Here is a 10,521-nt window from a genome sequence, read left to right as displayed (position 1 = left end):
TTATCTTTTGTTTCCCACTAATTTTTGTACTATATTCCATTATTTGCAAAAATCTTTTCAAATCTCTTTTTCAAAAATCAAATCTCTCTTTTTTCAACACTATCATACACTTTCTTTCAAATCTTACTTCCACTCAAATTTTCCTTTTGTACGGAATCACATCATTCCCCAACGTCTCTTTCCTTCTTTCCATTCTATAAATACCTTTCATTTCTTTCATAAAATCTCACATCAAATTCCAATTCCTCTCTCAAATTTCTACTTCATAATCCATCCTTTCTCTTCTTCCCTGACAAGAATGGCAAAGTGGATAGAGACACTGTTTCTTACAGTCATCACCATTGCTACGGTGATCATGACTTTCTTCTGCCTGCATAGTCCTGAAGAGTGTGGACCTGCAATAGTTGCACTCCCAATCATCTACATGTTATTGTTCATAGCATGGGTCATTAATCGTCATTCTTAAAATTTGCCGTATTTCTTATTTCTTAAATGTACCGTTTATTCGTCGTACTGTTCAATATAGTATGTGATATTTGTACTGTCAGTATTAAATGTTGTACTATTTGTCATAATATTGCTTAATTACTAAGATAATATTTTGTGTGTTTTCTGCCAGTCAAATATTCCTATTTCTGTGCATTAAATGATTTTCAGGGTTATTATCGGTAATTTTGCCCGCATACCGTAAATATTAGTTATTTATTATGTCTGTGTTTTTCTAACAAGTCATGTAAATAAACTTTCATTTTTCACATAAAACAAAAAAAACAAAAATAACAAAAAATAAAATTAACTTTGACTGTTGATTTTTCGCTCTAACTGCTGCATCAATACCTGAACAGTCAGTTGACAGCCAAACTGCTGGCAGTACAATTCTCAGTGTTTTGTACCATCAATCAAATCAATCTTTCACAATTCAAAATTCCAAGATCTTTTGTGCTAGAAGTCCTCTGAATATCACGCGATTAGCAGAGACTCAACACTGCACAAAAATCAGGTACGCTTAACTGTCTCCTACACAAACAGTCCCTAATCAGGGTTTTTCTTGTTTTACAGGAGCAACAAGTTTTTGAGAGCTCAAATGGATTTCATACACATCCATATATCTCAAAGCACCATCATACAAATTTTCAAACTTCAATTCACTCAGACGCACCGTCAGCAGCTCAAACAGTCAACAGACGACCCGTTTGACCAAAAAAGTCAACAGACAGTCAAAAATGAAATTTTTTGTCAAAGTCCATATTTTGTCAAAGGATTCATCATTTGATCATTGGATGATCATAATTCATCAAGGAAAGATCAAAAATCAACAAAACCCTAAGATTCAAAATTAGGGTTTTTGCCTGAAAAGTCAACTCAACTTTGACTGATCATAACTCTCTCATCCTTCATCCAAAAAATTCAAACCAAAGCTTGTTTTGAAGGAAATTCAATTATCTTTCAAATGCCATTGATCCCATGGTCATTGGATTCACCATTTGAAAAATATGACCAAAGACATTACAGGTCATTTTCAAAGTCAACAAAAAGACACTTTTTTCAAAAGGACACACAAGGAGCTTCAAAAATCATTTTGACATGAGACCAAAGACATTGGTTAGAGGACTCTTTGAGGTTTCCAAAAACTGCAAGATCTCCTTAATATGACAAAAATTGAGGGATTTACACCTTGTTGAAGTTGGCTAAATTTTGGGAAAATGCATGAAACCAACATTGTTCAAAATTGCATTTTTTCCAAAAGGGGCCAAGTTTTCAGCATTCAAACATCATTTCCAAGTTATTATGGGCCTCCCACGACCAAGACTAAGCCCATACCTTTTTTTTATCCATTTTTGCATGATTTTATCTTACTTTAAGATTAAAATTAAAAGGAAAATGCATGGATAAATGGTAGCTTACAATTCAAGCATGACTCATCAAAGAACCTTCAATTTTCTGCAGAGGATTGGTGCACAAGGCAAGAGCATTGAATGGAGTCAAGACTTGGTCAAAAATTCAAGGTTTTTAATATTTAAAAACCAAAGTTTCAACAAAGGCAACTAGCTGCAAGTTAGCTTCAATTCTAAGCACACAATGCTTATAAATAAGCTAGCATAGTTCAGTGACAAAAAGGAGGCAAGACCAGAAGCATAGCATAGCATATAACACTTGTAATCACTTCAAAAAATCCAAAGAAAAACTCAAATTCGAATTTGTAATTTCAGTCCATTTCAATACAAACTAAGCATTCATATACCTTCCTTAAACATCACTGAAACTATCTCAATCAATTACAAGCCTTGAAGCTTACTGAATCGAGCTACACAGGTCAAAATTTGTTCAAACTAAAATCAATTCGTATCTGGTTATTCACACATGTTTAACAAGATGTAGACATACTATTGAGTTTGGTTTGAGGTGTAGATCATTTCTGGAAACTTAATTGAAGTTTGGACACGTATAAACGAAACTACCATTTTAGGGTTCATAGCTTCAAATTTAGGGCTTTCTAAATTAGGCAAAATTAGAAGTTCTGATTAGCACCATTAGATTCGCATGAACAAGACGAAACGAATGGAACCATCGCGCCAAAAATCTTTGCATGTTTACCCCTATTCGCTATTTTGCAGGTTTGAGGTTCACTTACTATAGCGCTTTTTTCATAAAAACGCTGTAAAAGGCCCTGGCGAGAGGTTGAAGATGATGAGGTGTCCCCACCTCATTGGTTCAGACGCGCGCGTTTTTTTTTAAATTGTCCTCTGATTCTGTGCTTTGCAGGTGTAGCTTTTACCACGTGCCTCACCATCTGGACCACCTGATCTCATTTAATGAATAATCCAACGTGCCAGATCAAACCATCCTTATCATGGACTCTCAATCCAACCACACAGGATCAGTATCCTTTATTTCTATTTTATTTTCTATTTTTATTTTAATTTCTTTGTTAAATTAATTAAAAATAGTTTTAAAAATCCAAAAAATACACAAAAAATATTTTTAGACTTCTAAAATAATATATTATTTTCTGAAATAAAAACATTTTTATTTTCTTCAAAATTTCAATATTTTGCATAATTAATTAGTATATATTTATATATTTGCTTTTTAATTATTCTAACCAATCAAAAAATCATAAAAAAAATTGTTCTTAATATTAAATATTGTTTATATATTATAAACTAATTTTGTACATATTTTGAATAATTTTATCTTTAAGTTTTAATTATTTATATAATTATTTGCATAATTATGTTTTAATTAACTTAAATCAATTCCAAAAATTCCAAAAAAATTAGTTTTGTTTTAAAATTAATTGACAAGCATTTTGTACATATTTTAAACTTAATTTCTAGGTTTAAATCTATTTTCATCTTTTTTTTCATTTTAATTTAATTAATCATGCATTAATTATAATTAAAATAAATCATAAAAAATCCAAAAACATGCCTTTTATTTTTCTTGCAATTTAAATTCCTAGATAAATGTATAGGATGTCAAATTGATGTAAATAGGCTAGTTTACATTTCCCGCACAATCGATGTAATAGCGTAGATTTACTTTCCGCACTTTACATTTTCGCACTTTAAATTCCAGCAAATATAAACTGCGTGTATGTCAAAGATAAAATTGAACCGTTAGATCACTAACTTCAAAGATAAAATATCTGAACACAAACACAATCACACTTGCACCTTTTAAGGTAATCCCTTCTCATTCTTTTCAAAATCAAAGTCAAAATTCTACTGTTTCGAGTACAAAATCGAACCTTGCTTTTATATCCGGTGAAAGGATAGATTTTTAAAGGAAACAGGATAAAGACCTTACAACTCAGGGTAGACCTCCTAGTTTGCTTGCTCAAATCAAAACAAACAAAATTCTCATACACTGTTGTTTTTCAAAACAAAACTTTCAAAAAAAGACAATATTTTGTATACATCCAAACACGGATTATTACAAAGTTAACGTTCTTTTCAAAACATCTTTCGAAAGATAAACAAGCATTTTGTATACATCCACACACGGATCATTACAAAATTCAAGTTACAAAAGTATTTGAAACCACATATGAGCAATTTCAGAGCAATTGAAAAGTGATCGAAAAACAAGTGAGCTAAGCAAACTTAAGAGCCCATGGATAACCATGGATACAAAGGGTGCTAACACCTTCCCTTTGTATAACCTACCCCCTTACCCAGAATTTCTAAAAGGTCTTTTTTCTGTTTCTTTTATAAACCTTTCCTTAATTGGATAAAATAAAAGGTCGGTGGCGACTCTGTGATATTTTCAAAAATGCGAAAGCATTAAGCGACAAAAAAGAGTCAGTTCACGTATCTCTACAGATCAGAGGTATGGCCCGGTATTAAAAAAAATCGGAGGTCCACAGTAACATTCCTATCTTCTGTGATAATACTTCTGCTATATGTTTATCAAAGAATCCTATCTTACATTCAAAAGCTAAACGGTTTATTGTCTAGGGTTAGTCACAAGCAGTTGTCTTGTGCAGGGTTAGTCACAAGCAGTTGGCTTGTGCAGGTGTTTCTAGGTTGATGAACGTTATATCTTGTTGAGATCACTAAACGGTTCATCATCTAGGGTTAGTCACTCGCGGGTAGCTTGTGTAGGAAGTCAGTTGTAACACCTTCTAAACCCCCACGACAATTATAATAAAAATCAGAGTAAACATAAAACAAGGGTGCCACAATTAAGAAAATAATGAAAACCATAAGTCGTTCGTCATGCTTTATTAGGAACGATCCACAAAATATTAAAACATATAATCGACACAGCAGAATTTCATTCAACGGTATCGTAAGACATCACCAAACATAAACCAAACGATACATAATTCAAACAGAAAAATCGAGTATCATAAGTAACTCTTAAGTCTATCGTTCCCCAGTGTTACAAATTAGAGCATGACTCGACACAGACTACGGACTAGCCTATGAGCTATCCTCACCAATTCAAGATGCCGCTACTCCTTAATCTAAAAATTTCAACATGTAAGGGTGAGTCTTATTTGAAATGAATAAGTATTACATAGTCATAAGTAATAAAACATCATAGCATTATCATTCACCCAATCACAACATGTAACCAGATTTATAACAACTGACCACACGCTAAAATCAAACACATCACCAAGTATAATACACAATCATTTGATTATATTATATTATCATGCACATGAATGAACTGACACTATGCATGTGGTACCATACATGGGCTAAACCCATCCAACTGACCTTTCATCATCAAGATACAGTCCAACCGGCATAAATTCCACACAATGGAAATTATGCCCACCATTTGATCCGCAACATCACCGGGATCCATCACCAAAATGCATATGAATGAATGCACACATATGACATACTTATAACATCACTGATCTGATCCTTTGCATCGCCTCATTACAACTCACCATTTCATCACCAATTAGCATGCACATGTATTAGAAATCATTCAGTTATATCACATATAATCATGTCAAAACACCTCCCAGTCACAACGAATTCAAAGTGGTTACATCACCATAACAACACATTGTTACATTCACACATATATGTACACAATGCTACAATCCATCAATTAAATTAAATCAATATTTATAATAAAATAGGGCCACTGCCCATTTCATTAATTCATCACATAAAGCTTTAAACCAGCTTCGCAACGCTCAAAACGGATGTACGGTTTGAAAGTTATGGCCTTCAGAAAATTTGTGAAAAATTTATATGTTGTAGGTCGACACACAAGATCCATAGGTCGACGCATAGAATTTTCTGTCCCCTTCGGGTTTGCGCAGGCCGACCCATGAGCCGAATCATGCTGGCCTTTTGGGAACCTATAGGTCGACGCATGACTTTCTTAGGTCGACGCACTCTACGCTGATGCTGAATTTTTTTCTGCGATTTTTTTCTGCTGAATTATAAGGTGTTACATCAGTCACGACAGTTGATCGTGCAGTTTTAATCAGTTTGGTTATAGTGGATTAAGTCCTCGATTGAAAGAGGCAAAATCACCCGAGGAGGGTGGACTGGAGGTAGCCTTATTGAGAAGGTGAACCATGATAAAAATGAATGTGTCTTTTACTTTCTACATCCTTCATTTAACTCAGGACATTCACGCAGAAAATCTTCAAAATTGTACTGAGCAAGTCAGAAGTTCTGATGATGTAAAGAAGTTAAATTGAATATGTATCTCATTGGTTATGTTGTATTATGTCTAACATGCTTCCGCAACAACAATCTAAGCATATCCAGAAAATGAGATACTAAGAAGAAAGAAAAGATTTATAGAAAGGGAAATAAAATTTTAAAGAACACAATTCAAACCCCCCCCTTTCTTGTGTTTTTCTCCACCTTCAATTGGTATTAGAGCATGGCTCTGTTATTGATCTCAGGATCAAACACCTAATTGTGTAGAGAGATCCAGAAGGAGAAAAACCGCAGTGATTAGAAAACAAAGATTTATTTCTACACTCAGTATGATCAGAAGCTGTCAGAATAAAAATGCTCTATGCTCTGAGGAAATTATCTACATATCAAAAGGAGCTTGTGGATCACACTGTAAAGAGGCTCAAGACATCAGAAAGAAGGGAGTGTGCTTGGTGAAACATTCAAAGTCAAAAACATGTAGCTGACTCATGCCAATTGATCAACTTCAATTCATCAGCTCAAATCAAAGGAAAAAAGACAAGGTAGAACAAGATTTTGAAGCAAAGACCAGACAGAATTAGTACATCATAAAATGCTCTCTCTCTGTATAGACTAGGAAGAAAGGTGTATCTTCAAGACGGTCAGATCTTTCTAAACCATTCCCTTATAATTCTCCTGATTAAAATATGTGAATTTATATAAAGCACTTTTTGCATGTCTAGTGTTTATTGCCACCTACTCTATTATCTGTCATATTCTCCATGCATGTGCTGTAACTCTGAGTTAGCTTTAACTACTGCATTCATTTCGTATTTATTAGCTAAACAACCGTTTCTTGAATACATCTAGGTTAAATTGAAAACTGACTCTAACACTGAAACGTATGTCAGTGTCTCTTATCTGCTCCTGCATGCTCACTAAAAATCATAAGAAAAGACTAGTCTCTTAACTGTGCATCAGTATCCCATCATCTCGACTGACATCTCTTTATCATCTTCTACATATAATAACATTAGATCTAAAACAGCTCTCACCATAACAATCTTCACACAACACCTAATATCCTCCCCATCTCTCTTCCAAATCCTCTTCATCCTCATCAAAAGTATGTTTGTCATAACCTACCGTGGAGATGTAAACTACCTAAGGATCATCTCTAAGAAGGATCCTAATCTTGCTTCTCTTATGGATGATGCAAGGGAACTAATACGAAGCTCTCAAACCCAATACTGGGCAAACTATCTCACAATGCTTCGAGGTCTTGCTTTTCCTGTATTGGTAAAAGAATTATGGAAATTTGCCAAAATCAGTGATGATGGAAATACCACTCTCTCCGAAATTTTCAAACTTCCCATTTCTGTTACCATCCTATCAGTTGTCAAAGCCACAGGCTGTGTCTCATCTGGAGTCACCATTGAAGAATTCCAATCTGACTTAAGGTTGGTTAAATCCTTCAGAACCCTGTTTAATGACTCTGTTCCTTATGAACCAAACAATCCTGAACATCTCCTCCCTTACCCTAAACTCTGGTTCAAATTCTCTCTAACAAATCTTTGTCCTAGGATGCAAGTAAGGAATGTCATAACCCATGATGACAAAGTGCTTGTGTTTCTTCTAACACACCACTATAGGGTCAATCTTCCTAAAAAAATCTTCAACCATATGAAGGACACCATTAGGATATCCCAAAATCAGACACATTTTCGTATTCCTTATGGGAGAGCTCTGTTTGAACTAATCATTAACGATGATATCTGGAGATTAGTTGGACAAGTAGGTTCTGAGCGTGCTCTTACTTCGGAAATGTGTGATCGGGTGAACAAGATTGAAGAATTCAAAGACTAATTTCTCTCACAGAGGAATTCTTTCAGAATTTCTAATAAAAGCACCCAGTGTGTAAGTGGGAGGAAGAAAATGTGATAATCTGTAATACCTAAGTCTAGGAATGTAGATCAATGTTAATCTTTGTACCCCATGCCTAAATTTAGTAAATTTACAGGTTGAATAATGGCTTCTGTCTAAATCATCATTTAGAATAACTTATTCAATTATAGGAACATAATAATTCATCTTCATTCCTCTTAATCGTAATGTGATCAAGTTCCTAAGAACATGTTATTCTTATTCGAAACCCGTTCAGGTTCTAACTATGAAAAAGACACTTAAAAATCTTATTTGGACTTCATCCACATTCGTTTGTTTCAACTAACACATAATAAAAAGCCATTAATTACCCATCCTAGGTATCTTGTAGGGTAATAATAATAATGTCTACATAACTTCATCATTAATTATACTATCATGATAAAAATGTCCTCGAGCAGTTAAAAAGCCACAAAATCTTTTGAACACCCCTCTATACAGCTATGTGTAATGATTAAACACTTTACTCTAGATTCATCTCTCTTGGAAATCATTATCTTAAAGCACTCCATAAACCGTTACACCCCCAATCCATCTCTATAAATTTAGCCTTCGGTCTTCGACCTAAAACACTACTACTCCTACTCATCAAAATTTTATCTCTTCCTTTATCCTAGCAAAACTCTTGTTTCATGGCTCTCAAAACCTTCTTAGGAAACAAAGACATGCTCAAAATCATAAATGAGAAACGCATCAATGAATCAAATGATGAATATTGTCTTCACAAATGTTTTGCATATCAAGGCTGGAATGGATACAAGGAAATTCTGAACAAGGCCTGTAACGCCCCGAATTTAATTAATTAGTTAATTAAATTATTTAAGAATTTAATCATTGGATTTAATCGAAGTTCGTGGATCAATCGGAATTGTCGGTATTATTTTGGGAAGCGTATTTGGATTATTAAGTTAAAGTCGGATTTTATCCGGTTAGTCGGAGAATTAATAAAGTTGATTTCGTTGAAGAAATAATAGTAGAAATAATATTATTATTAATATTGGACTATTTGTATTTAATTCGAATTTTATCGACGAAGTCGGAATTATTTTATTAAGTTGGCATGGTAATTAATCGGATTAATTTGGTGAAATAAAGTTGAAGTGTTTTTTAAGTAATGAACTTAAAAATAACTTTGGGTTTAATTTGAGTTGTTATGAAGTAAGGAGGGGGTATGTCACTTAGGCCCAATTAAGTTATTTAAGTGATTAGATAAAATAACCTTACTATGTTGGATTTAGAATTGGAAGAAGGAAGAGCTATCATAACACAAGGAGGAATAGAGTTTGGAGGGGAGGTGAAGAAGAGAGCCATGGCGGAAGAGAAAATCTAGAGGAAGTCCAATTTTCGCAGCAAGTTTCTGTAGTGAGACACCTTAGTAAAACGGACGTTTATCCCAATACAACCGTTGGATCGTCGCGGTTCTTTGACACAACGTTCCAGACTCGTAGAGGTAACTTCTGACCGGAGCGATTTTCGTTTTGATGATTTTAAGTCCGTCTGACAAAGAGATTTCCGAACAGGTTTTTGGTGCATCTCTGCATGTTGTTAGAAAAGATTTTCGGAGAAAAGTTGGAAGCGGCGGCATAAGCTATGGCAACCGGAGAGTAGAGCAATCTCATATCCAAGGTAAGGGTGGGGTTCTAGCTCTATAAACGGGATTATGATGAATGATATGTGGGGGTTATGGTTGTATGATTGTCTTTGTTTGGTGTGTTGTGATTGTATTGTTGAATGTTGAAATTGATTGACGTCGGTGAATAAGGTTATAAAAGTTCAATCAATGGTTGTGGGAAATTAACCTAGGGTTTATAATTATTGAGGAATTAGTTGTAGAAAATTGCTAGATGTTGGTGGAGTATAACTATAATATTGCTATGTTCCTGTGATGGTCGAAATTGAATTGTATTGGAATCGAAGGAAGAAAATTGAGTTTTAATTTTGTTGGAAGATGATGTCAGCGCAGGTAAGCGCCAAGGTTTAGACGCGACGCGAATTGAAGGTTTCTGTGGTGTTCGCGGCGCAAAGAGAGGTTCGCGACGCATGCTATACGAGTTTTAGAAATATGTTTTGATTTCTGGCTTTTGATGTTTTATGTTGGTTGTTGGGATCAAGCCTTAGTAGGATTAACTTGAGAAGAATTATATTTATTATTAGTGAAGAAATTGGTTTAAATTAATTAGAATATTATACCGTTGGAATTGATTAATTTAATTAGTAGAAATTATAGTGATGATTCTTAGTGATGAGATATGTAGTTAATGGATTAAGTTGTATAAAGATGGAATTAATGTGAAGAAGAAATAGCAGTAGTAATAACAATGATATATGTAGCAGGATGAATTAGTAGCATAATTGGAATTAATAATAGAATTAACGAATAGTAGAATTGGAATTAGAATGATAAGAATTGTTGGTAGTAGATTAATTAATAAATTGAAGAATTAGTACCTAG

Source organism: Vicia villosa, unplaced genomic scaffold, assembly GCF_029867415.1.
Source record: "Vicia villosa cultivar HV-30 ecotype Madison, WI unplaced genomic scaffold, Vvil1.0 ctg.000477F_1_1_1, whole genome shotgun sequence".
Classification (NCBI taxonomy): domain Eukaryota; kingdom Viridiplantae; phylum Streptophyta; class Magnoliopsida; order Fabales; family Fabaceae; genus Vicia; species Vicia villosa.
The sequence above is the reverse complement of the archived record's forward strand: the minus strand, read 5'-3'. Positions refer to the sequence as shown.